General features: G+C 42.7%; 1 protein-coding gene across 6 annotated transcripts in view; it reads right to left on the reverse strand.

The window, feature by feature from the left end:
• UBAC2 (UBA domain containing 2) overlaps positions 1-12,411 on the reverse strand; it is a 1,796,755-nt gene that overhangs the window by 41,793 nt on the left and 1,742,551 nt on the right. The gene's annotated exons all lie outside the window — the stretch shown is intronic.

Genomic DNA, 12,411 nt, shown 5'->3' on the forward strand with positions numbered 1-12,411 from the left:
GAGGGCACCCATGCTTGTGGTACATGTGGTAAGAAAAAAAGGCACATTTTGTACATTTGGCCTAGGAGTATAGAGTGGTGCATGGCTTCTGGACAGGATGTTTTTTCAAACTGTAAGTGAGATCCCGGGTACTGAATTTGCGATTTCTCACCACCTCCACCATGTGATTTTGTATCTCATTACATCTGCATGGCGTAGTAATGCTCACTATTGCAGAACGGCAAATCTACAGTGCCACGGTTGTATCAATCAATCAACATGAATCACTGGTTGCTGCCTCAACTAGTAGACTTCATATGTTGGATCTCCTCTCTTTTTGACTCATGATTGTTGAACGTTGTGATATTTTTGACACAAGCTGATGTCGTTCAGAGTGGAGTCAATCACACCATTTGGATGTGATTCAAAAACAGCTGCAATTAACGCTAATGCATATATTGCACTTTACATTTTAATTAAATTGACGCAGGGTTCAATCCTGATTTTATGATGTGATATGATGAGCACTTTTTCTGAAGCACTGTATACTTTATTCAAGTTTTTAATTATGATATGATAGGTTGTTTATAACGTGCTTAATACCCAGAGGTTTCTAAGCGCGGACCCGGGGATCGAACCTGTGTTGCTCCGTTTTGTTTTGCTTCCAAAGCGAGCACGTTGCCACTGAGCTATCCTCCCGAGACCATCTATGTAGTGCTTGAATAAATATATGGTTCACGTAATTGAGTGTGAAATTTTTCCATGCCATTTCAGGATAGCTCTTTGGGGCATCCATTAATAGTATATTTACTGTTTTCTGTCCCTTCGGAAACAATTCCCCGGCATTGTGATTCTCCCTCCTCCCCCAAGACAGCTCAGTGCCCTCTAATGTCAGAGGATTGGCAGGACTGCTATTCGTATTAGCTTGCATACTAAAAAGAACTGACTTCAGGACATAGCCTATTGCTATGATACTGAAGAAATGTATAGTGGATTGTTGAGATTCAGATCACATACTGAAATTATTTTATGACAAGATTCCCTAGTGACTCATAGAATTTAATAGAGGTATATAATGCCATATAAAACCGTTATTCGATTCTAGGAATGTGTGGGCATATTGGAAGATCTTGAATGATTTGCCACCGAGAGTTCCATCCTCTGTATTGTTGATGTTAATAAAAACATAGTAAAAAAAAAATTGTTGTCGGAGAACCATGGGCTGAATGCTCTTGTCTATGTGGAGTCAGAAAGGCGAGGTTTTCAGGCATCCAATGTTTTCAAGTAAGCAGTTGAATGCATCCAGGAACAACGCTACATTCTCTACATACAGCCGATTGGCAAACTGCACCAGCGATTCTGCTTCATTGCAGCTTACAAGGGTGTCTTCACCGAAGGCTGTCACATAAAACATTGCTTGTTTTGAGTGTGAACTGTATAACACCTTCGACGTGAATGTGCCGTTGAGAGTGAGTGGTGTGTTAACTCCATACGTCTAGATACATGTTTGCTGATTGTAATGTCGGAGCTGGAGTCAAACAATTCAAGTACGGTTCTGAAATGACATTGTGGATCCTGGAGCATCTGTCAATCATGGGAAGGATGGTCTCTCCAGCACAAATCGAAAGACTGGTGGAATGGAGTGTAAGACTCTGCCTTAAAATGACTAAAATCCTTCCTCACAAATCTAAACAAAAGAACATACCTAATGTCTTACTCCAAACATCAGAAACAACTCCTGCTAAGTGCCACAAGGCAGCAGCCTCAACCCTCTCCTCTTCAACCTGTAAATGTCCACCTTGATGAAAATCATTCAAAACCATGGACTGACCGCCTACACTTCGCAGACGACACACAACTCATCATCAAGATAGCGACAACACAAGCAACACCCTGAACAATTGCCTCACTGACATATACAGCTGGATGACAATGTACAACCTAAAATTAAACCTGCCCAAAACAGAAATAATGATCTCACACCCAGAGGACAATGCAACCACCACACAACTGGACTGGCCACCTGGCAATCGAACCCAACTGGGGACATCAAACATGATACAAAAAACTGGAAATACTCATGGACAACGGACTATCACTGGAACCACAAGTCAATGGTATTATAAAGGAATGCTTCTACCTCCTGAGACTGCTCAGAGGGATGCTCCCCTATCTCTCCTTCCCACATAGAACCCTCGTAATCATCTCTCTAGTACTGTCAGGAATCGACTATGCAAACAGCCTCTACCTTGGAATGTCAGCACATCCAAAACACTATAGCAAGGAAACTCCTGAAACTAACCAGTAGAGTCCACATCACACCAGCTCTGAGAAGCTTACATTGGCGCCCAGTAAAAACACACATTAAATTCAATGCCCTCTGCATTGCCCACAAATCAATACACAGACAAGGAGCGGAATTCCTCCAGGCCAAGATCAGCAACTACAAACCAGGAAGAGACCTAAGACCAAGGGACGACCTCTAAATCGAAACAATACGAACAAAGTCAATTCATAAGAACCGAATTCTCATGTCTCATGGCTAATCTATGGAACACAATACCAAAGGAAATTAGGAAAACAGAAGACCACCTCACCTTCAGAAAATGACAAAAGACATGGCTATTCAACTTCCAATGACCAGTACAAAATGGAAAATGCCAGCGATACCAATGGGGACCGAAGGAAAGTCACCAACTCCTCTCCATTATACCCCACACTTACCTCACACAATCCTTGGACCAGTCTAATTCCCACTGAAAAATACAACTCACAAATCCATCCCAAAACTAACTGCCGCAAACAAACATCCACCGACCTGTGTCAGAACCTACTTCTAGCCTGTACATTACAACTAAAACTAATATTGTCCAACAGAAAGATCTTTCCAGGAGAAAGGCTCCCTTCTCCTGGTGTATGGGTAGCATGCCCTCAATTTTCTCTTTCAAAGACAATGCCAGGGGGAATGACTCCCTTCCCCTGGCCTGCAGCAATCCCACGGACTGTTCTCTCCCCCAGGAGAATGACTCCCTTCTCCTGGTGTATGTATGATGTTCTCATTGAACACAAATGCCAAAGAGAATGACTCCCTTGCCCGGGCTGGTAACTCCAGCATTTTATACAGTCAAGGTTTTATACCAGGAGAAGGTATACCTTCTCCTGGTATCGATCAGCACTCTCCAATGCCAGAGTGTATGACGCCATTCCCCTGGCGCCTCTTCAGTGTACTTGATTGGCTTTGATTTTCCCACCAGGGAAATGACTCCCTTCTCCTGGTGTTTGAGAGTTCTTTTCTCACTTGGGTTTTGCCTTGGCACTGTTTCACAGAATCAACAAAGTCCTGGCGCACCCGAAGTGTCCACAAGTGGGAGCTGTTTGGCTGTGTTCCCCTGCAGCCGTGGACTCCTGTCCTCAAGAGGAAGCACTGCCGCGTTAAACCGCAGCGAAACTGATTAATTCCGAACCTTAAGTAATTATTGAACTCTTACTGTGAGCTGGCCCTTGGGGACTTTGCTGTATTTCCTTCCCCACCTTTACATCTTCCTTGTTCTTTTTTCTTCTCAATACATAGCGTTTCTACTGAGCGCACTGGCCCTGCCCCCTAACTCCCTGCAAGCCTACTTCTGCTGTGTGCCCGCGCACCCGAAGTGTCTGCAAGTGGGAGCTGTTTGGCTGTTCGGGTGTGCGGCGGGCTCCGGGAGCACAGTACCATTCACACGATAAGGTGTGCTTTTTATACAATCACTCATGCCTAATAGTCAGCCTATACGCAACAGGAAAGGCCAAAAGGCGGTTATGAAAGTCATCTAAATTGGCCTTGCCCTGCTTTTGAATTGCATGCCCACTTGATTCAGGTGAGCAAAGCGGTGCACGACCAAGAGACGAAATGAATTGCTTTATATTTTCAACTGCTTGGACTAATGCGGACTGTACTCTCCTAAAGTCTGGGTGACCTGAGGTGGTTGTGTGCATCCCGCTAATTCCATCCTTGGAAAAGCTCCACTCTCCCAAATGCTGGGCGGGTGTTTTTTTCCGTGCAACTGCTATAGAGAGAACACAGTTTAAATCCATTGGCACTCAGCCTGATTCACGTAGTAATAGAACCACTTGGGCATGACTACGGTAACCTAATACTAACTGCTATCTAAATCATTATCTGTGTCTAGCAGTAGTTGGTTGATTGAGATCTGTTAAAAACAGTTTGTCTTGTATTGCGACTAGCAAGGAGAAATGGAGTTTGTACTTTTGCAAAGTCAATGTGACCTGAGGTTGTTGCGATCACCCCTCTAACTCTATCTCAGAACAAATACCTACCTCCTAATATTCAGACGTGTGCTTTCTCATGTGACTGTTACCGAGAGAATACGACCTAAACACACTTGTACTCAGTCAGTTTCACAGAGTAACAGAACTGTCTGGGCTTGTTGATAGTACTCAAATATTAACTGCTGTCTAAATTGTAAAGCAACATTCGTGTTATTCTGCAGTTGGCTGACTGAGCTTTGTTTCAAAATGTTTGTTGGGGATTCTGTGGTGTTGAATAATTTGGAAGTTACTACTTGCCCGAGATTTGTGAGTATGGGTGACCGGAATCTGCTTCACCCATAGTATGATGGGTACCGTAAGGAGTGGTAGGACTCGTAAAGTGTTAGCAAACAAAAAAGGTTATGATGCCTAATAAAACAACGGGCCCTGCTCCCGCAAGCTCCTCTGATACAACAACCATTAATACAACCTCAGCCCATGCTGTGCAACATGGCTTAGGAATGGGTAATTCACTCCTGGGACCTGCTTTGAACAGTAATCCCGAAAAGAATACACAAGATATTGTGCTTGCTTATATGCACGCGCAGGTGCACGCACGACAAGAAGGACTGCGAGACAGGTATACCTTTCCTCTTAAAGGTGCCCGCCATTTTGACTTGTCGATTCAGCAGAGCTTTCTGAGTATCCAAGAAAAATGGCCCCATTGTAGCCCGTTGGCATGCGATACAGAGACGACATTCAAACCACTTTCTGGCACCTCTATGATGGCCGAACAAGACAAAGGGTTTCTCTCCCCTTAGGCCCATCAACCCCAATTGGTGCTAGAGTGGGGGTCATTGACAACGTTCATTTCCATAAGTACAAATATACTGATTCCGACAATGATGTCTATGGCTGTTAAGCCGCGCCATCTACAACCAGATGATGCCCAGGGTATTCCTGGCACAGTGTACATAGGCATTGATTCATCCACTAGCCCTGTATTCACTAACGCACCTCAGATATGCTCTAGCCCTGCCCTATCACGTCATCTTCCCTTTTACCCACAAGTAGCACCTCAGATGGCTGCTTCACCTGATGCACTATCCCCACACGACCTGCAAGTTTCCTAAGTGACTTTCCCAGTACTGACACGCATTTTAAACCATGTAGATAAGGGCCATGACCGAACTCACCAGGAGATGAAAGAACTAAATACAGTTTAGTGGACATACTAGCTAAATTGAACAAACTAGAAGTGTTTGTTTGTGCTCAGGAATCACTAAGAACTTTAAATGCGGTTTCCAACTCAAAACTTGGCAAAGTCACTGCGAAAACTCAGAGCATGCAAACCCCTAATACAACCATAGGTGAGAGATATTCCCAAACGATATTTACTAATGATTTTTCAAAATCATTGGTTAGAACAAATGCACAGGCATTATCCAACTCCCCCTCTAACCGGGTAGATGAAAATGACGATGAAACAGCACAGCTGAGAAAGTCTGTGAGCCACAAATCTGCCCAAATCAATCAACTAGAACTTCTATTTAATTCTATTAAAATGGGTTCGAGCCTTGAACAACAAAAGCAGGAGCCTCCTGCTGCAGCCTTAGTACTGCAACTCGGTGAGAATCCGGACAGTCCTTCAGCTCTTTCGGATATTATAGATCAGGAAGCTAAAGATACAGAGGGAAATGCTGGAGAACAGGATGACGACTTAAAAACAGCGGAAGTACCACCATCCAGAAACACTTAATCCTGCAGGGAAAAAAGGATGTATACCAGAGCTCTGAAGAGAAGAACTTCAAGACACATCCAGATCCAGCAGGGGGGTAAAAAAACAAAAAATCTCATTTCTCCAAAAATAAAAAATTCATAATTCCCATATAAAAGATATTTGTAATTTATCGCAGGATGAGATGGCGTTTCACTTGAATCAATTGGATGAGGATAGTAAAGCGGCCGTTGACCTAAATGAAAAGCCATCTAACTCAGCAATAAACGATGACAAAAACTCACTAATAAAAAACTTAATAAAAAGAAAAAAAGTACCACCAGAACCCGCGGCCCCTGAAGAAAAGGAACCGTTAGATTCAAAAACAGTTGTCAAAAATGACACAGATAGTTCCTCCCCAACACCGGGAATTGATCAGCTGTTGACTAAAACTCACTTAAAAATTTTCTACCAGCTCATAAACAGCCTTAAGCCAACTACCAAACCACACAGTCCAATGGTTGTAACGTCTACCTCTCACAAAATTGAAGCTTCTATGAAAACAATCATCTCTTCGCAAGGAAATCGGGATGACTCAACGAAACTGAATGTGCACCAAGTCCCTGAACAGACAGTGGACATTCAGAGTCCATCCACCCGTCCGACGGAAACACCAGCAGTAACCGGGACAACCCCTGTTCCGGGTAACGACGCAGTGGCTGAATCCCCCGACACTGATAACACGCTAGGTGATGAACGAATGGTGGATAACACCGTAGTGGGTTGGTTGAGGGGACCCTAAACATTGGGTGGAATAAAATCAATATATAATACAGGCTCCAAACATTCAGAGAAATTCCGGTGTTAAGAATCCTAAACACTGATGACATTGACTGGGTTACCTTAACCCAGTTCAACAACACACGCATGATAGGTCAGTTCCATACGGTTATCACAAAATTGATTTGGAACCACAGGACAGACTTTATCCAATTAGGTCTGACCCATCTAAAGAAGCTGCGACAAAATGTCTCGAGTTTACAGATCCAGAATCCACAGTGACGACAGCACCTGTGATCGGCAAGCAAATAATAAACGCAGACAATGTAGCTGCGCTAGAGCAACTTGCATCTTTATCTGCAATCATCAAGGACTGGTTGTGGCTTTCTGCTTTGGCAAATAGCCTGAAAACAGTTAACACCACTGCTATCCCAACACAGCAACCCTAATATATCAGTAGTATCATAGAATTAATGTGGATTCTCTAACCTGAATATATGGTTAAACGTTTTTGGAGTCACCAATCAACCTCTAATTATCCTATGTCAGGAAACAATGATGTTTCAGGAATTTCATACAAACGGTTACACGTCATTCTCAGCAAATGCAAAAAGGGGGTCACTAGCGAGACTATTGGCGGGCTATCCATTTTGGTTAATAATGCCCTGGATGCTGCGTCTAAAATGGTAATAGCACTAGAAGACATTCTGGTTATTGAACTTGTCATGGCAGGGGGCCTTCACAAATCATACTTAATAATATTCCTTTACTGGAACCCGATGACTAAACCAATTGACCAAATATTCCATCAAATTGAACAGATATTGGAAGATGCCATTGTACACAATCCAGATCATATGATTCTTATAAGAGGTGATTTCAACTAATCTTGTAATCATCTAGCCAGATCTCAAGGCAGATTCACAACTTCTGTTGGTGAGATGATTACCCATAAGAGGGGTATTCAATGGATAGACCATCCTGCTCTTTCTGACATTTACTTTGTGGCTTTCGATTCTACTGCCCAGCACTACACCTGGCACAGTGGTTCAAAAACTTTGTGTATTGACTTATTTGCAATCTAACAAAATGTAATTTCATTCTGCAACCCAGTCAAAACTATTGACCTGGGAATGGCTGACCCTCTAATCATTTCCATGCTGAGAATGAGAAATCGTCCAGGCAAGCTACTTCAGATGGAGCCTAATTTGCAACTTGCAGTTATTGATAGACCCAACATTTAATTACGGTGGAATCCCCACTTATGTAACAAATTGAACAACTTGATCTCCAAAGAGATCACGCACCCATTATCATGGTGCCACTACACTCGGGAATCCTCAACTACTCCAGGAACTCTATAATCAAAAAATAAAAAGAAAGGTAGCAACACTGACTGAAGATGAACCCAAAAACAGTACCCCCCGGTCTCACCATTTCAAACCAATAGTGAAAGATTTAAAAAAGTGTAAAAAATAGAATGCTGCACGAGATTAAAATACTGAATTGATCAAATCCAACCTTTCTTCTGAGGAAAAACAGATATGCAATCTTTATAGTAACAAATGTCGTATTGCCATAAATAATTCCCTAATTATGGAAAATCAAAAAATAGTATACACTCTTAGTCGTAACAAAAGAAGAAACATTTGGACTGTGCTTAGACAGGGAGGGTCACTTAAGGAGAATAGGCAGTCATCCTCTGTCTAAGCTGAAAAGGTAGACAGAATTCTTCTCAGAAAAATACAAATTACCCAAGAATTTCAAAGACATTAAGGTCAGCTTGCATCCGTATGTGAACAGTAGCGTTTGTCCCCGGACGACTGGGGACGTGGAATGGGCAATCTTGAGACTCAATCCATCTAGAGCCGCAGAGCCCGATGGGATCCCGACCTGCGTAATAAAGAATGCCCCATTCCTCTGGGCTTGAATCCTCAAGAAGAAATTTGACAACATCTACCGCTCAAACACAGTCCCCAACTCATGGCTAAATGCTATCATAGTTCCTGTCTTCAAAAAAGGCAGTCCGGCAGAGCCAAACAACTACAGAGCTATTGCTGTCAGACACGTCTGCAAACGTTTTGCCATTCAATTATTAAAAGAAATAGATCACCATATGAAGCTTCACTGCACCCTTTCATGTTTGCAGATCGGTTTCAGAAGACAAATGGGGACGGCCCTGAATGCCATGATCCTGGCGCACCTTCTTGCCAAGGGCAAGATGTGCAATACATGTCCGGTTTACATGGTCGTGCTCGACCTGTCTTCGGCATTCGATTGTGTAATCCGGAATTTGCTGTGGAAGAAGATGTAATAGCAGGTTTCCCTTCACAATTGTTACTCTAATAGTGAAATTACACGAACATACTACTTACTCAATCAGAGTAAATCAGCAAGGTGCCTTAACCTCTACTATACCAACAGGGGTAGGTGTTAAACAGGGATGTAACCTAGCCGCTGTACTATTCAACCTTTATCTTTCCAATATTGACAGGATATGGTTGCTTCCCATCACTTTCCCAGTGAGACTAGGCAGCCTGCATATACACTGGCTTGTATTTGCCGATGACATCATCTTGTTCGATAGAACGGCCTACGGCCTACAGAAAAAAACTGGAAGTATTTGCACAATATGCACAAGATAACAATCTCCTATCAAACCCCTCCAAATTGAGGATAATTGTATTTAACAACTTAAAAAGAAAAACTACATCTTACAAATGGACCCTTGATGGCTCTTGCATTGAACAAGTTGCCTCGATAAGATATTTGGGCTACGACTTGGGCGATACGTCTTCTGTGACGATGTGGAAAGAATCCCTGTTCCAAAAAGCCAACGCATCCATTTCACAAATGAAGGTAATATACAAAAGGTTTTGCAAATTCTCTATGATCCCCCTTATAGAGTACTATTCCCTAAAAGTTGAGGAAACCATATTGTACAGCTTGGACATATGTTTAGCAAACATTGACCTTATTTTAGACCAACTCCAAGGTACAATATGGAAAAGAACTCTCAGGATGGCTAACTCCTTACCCAACCCTTTATTGCTTCATGAACTTAGCCTAATATCTTTATCAGTCAGATACAAATGAAGGCGTCTAAACAACTGTGCCAAAATGTTATTGCCTCCTGGGAACTCTCTTTAAGAGGATTTAGCCAAAAATAGTAGAGAAGGGACAGTTCAATCAATAACAACCTACTTTAGCAATATGAATCTGTTGCTTGATCAGATTGATGCAAACCCTAATGATCTGTGCACAAGACCTGCCTTTGTAAAAAATAAGTTATATGAATTCGACTGGTTGACATATTAGATAGGATTGGAAAATATAAGCATTATAAAGAACAAGTATGATTCTTAACTAAAAGAATACTCCGCCAATTATATATCACTCATTTTCCATGTGATAAAGCGCATGATCTTTATATCAGTTTTAAACTAAATCAATTTCAGACCTACGAATGGATAAAATACAGGACATGTGCATCTCTAGAAGGTTTACACCAGTCATGTCGATTCTGTAAAGAAAATGCACAAAGTGAAACGCTTGTAATTTACTGCGCTCACTTTAAAGTGCAAAGAAATGACTACCTTGGTAACAACAACATTGGTTTGATCTAATTCTCTAGGGAATGTTTGTGGGTCCAGTTTATGTGGGGCACAAACACAGCACTGGGGATATCTCTGACAATGTTTCTGTTGATCATTAACAAAGAATTACAACTGAAAATGAACGCAGACTAATAACTCCTGTTTGAACTGTCTACTGCCTTGAGCAGATGCTTCAACGTATATATGTTTGATAACAACTAGATAGAACTCTATCACCAAGACGTACCGGTACTGGGTGAGTGAATACTCGATTGTCCAGTATTATAAGTTCATGTAAGGGGGAGCATCATTGCAGGGGATTGTCTCCACCAGCTTCTGTACCTTGTATTTTAGAACCTCATTGTGAATCTGGAATCTGAAACCCTGACTCATCAAATGCTGAATGGTGAACCCAAATCTAAGCAGAGAAACTAGCAATTGTGTATTTCTTCTTTTCCCTGTTTTTTTTTTTCTTTTTCTCGATTTCTCTCTTCTTAAAGATATTATGATGCCAACCTAAAATATTTACAATGCAATATTCAGGTTGATAAAAGTATTGATTGAGATATATGCAATCTAGGATGAATTTGTATGTTTTAGGTTATTTTAGAAATGTTAATTGTACTTGTGTTATGATTCTGAATATGTAAACCTTAGAAAGAATTGTATTTTAATGTGATCATTTAAGTATGTTGTCAAAGTTTGTTAAACTATAAGCAACTAACAATAAAAGAACTCCGGGTGAGACAGAAGAAGGGACATGGAAAGGAAGGGGGGGAAGGATCTGGGGCAAAGTACACAACACTTTGTAAGAGACAGGTCGTCTCACATGCCCATTTGTATGTGCTGCTGCAGCCAAAATAAATAAAGTTGTTAAAAAATGTTTTTTAAAAATACTCATCTCAAGGTCCCAGACCCTTCTCTGGTGGTCAGTGGGGTTAGCTCTGCCACTGATACGAGGAAGATGTCCTCAGATGCACTCTCTCTTTCGTTGTGGTCACAGACCCTTCTATGTTGGTTAGTGGACTTATCCCCGCCACTGGTGCGAGGAAGCTTTCCTCAGATGCACTCTTTACTTTTGTTTGGGTTCCAGACACTTCTCTGGTGGTCAGTCGTCCTATCCCCACTACTGGTACGAGGAAGATTTTCTCTGATGCACTCTTTATTTTTGTTCAGGTCCCAGACCCTTCTCTGGTAGTGAGTGGTCTTATTCCGCCACTGGTATGAGGAAGATTCCCTCGGATGCACTCTTTACTTTTGTTCAGGTCCCAGACCCTTGAAGCGCTTGCCCTGAAGCTGAGACCTCCTAACTCCTCCCACGTCCCTAGCGGACCGCCCATGCTGCCTGTTAACTTCTGGGATTTGCTTTCATGGCACTGGTCTCTCCAGGGACGGGGCTCAGTCTCCTTCCCGCTTCCTACAGCCGTCAGCTTCTTCTCCGATTCTGCTGTGGCTCCACATGTTGAGGCTTCTTGCAGCCTCTGCAGCATCCGGGGACCGTGCTGTCCACCTCCTCCTGGAGGTCGCACCACTGCCTTGTCTATTTGCAGCTGACCTCGGTCCTGTAGACGCAAGACCTGTCACAGACTCTCTCAGCTGCCCGCCTGTGTCCTCTACATACACCTTCCCTCTGGTACATGACGCACTTCGAAACACCTGGGTTCTCCAACCAGGGAGGCAGGCAAAGACCTCAAGTCCCTCTTCGCTTTCCTTCTTATGGGGCTTGATCCACCCCAGCATAATGTCAACACCTGTTGTCAATGGCTCATTGGTATTCCTCATGCCTCCTGTGAGCCACCTTGTCTCAGTACCAGGAAAGTCAGCACTCCTTATGCTTTCTATGTTCTTCTTTGTCCAAGTACTTTCTAACTTAGTTGTACTCCTGACACTACAGAAATACATGGTTTTACTATCAATATAGTGGTTGGCAATTGACGGGGGCCAAAGCATGTGAGGGAGTGTTAGTTAACGTGTTGTACCCAAGGTGATCGTCCTTGTCACCAGAGGCGGAGGTCCTCCCGCATTATACCATCCCTAGGGGGACCATTGGGTAATCTGAGAAACCTGAAGGTGTCTCACCCCCTAGTCCCCGGA

The sequence above is a fragment of the Ambystoma mexicanum genome, chromosome 7p (genome assembly GCF_040938575.1).
Source record: "Ambystoma mexicanum isolate Mex_15411 chromosome 7p, UKY_AmexF1_1, whole genome shotgun sequence".
Taxonomy (NCBI): domain Eukaryota; kingdom Metazoa; phylum Chordata; class Amphibia; order Caudata; family Ambystomatidae; genus Ambystoma; species Ambystoma mexicanum.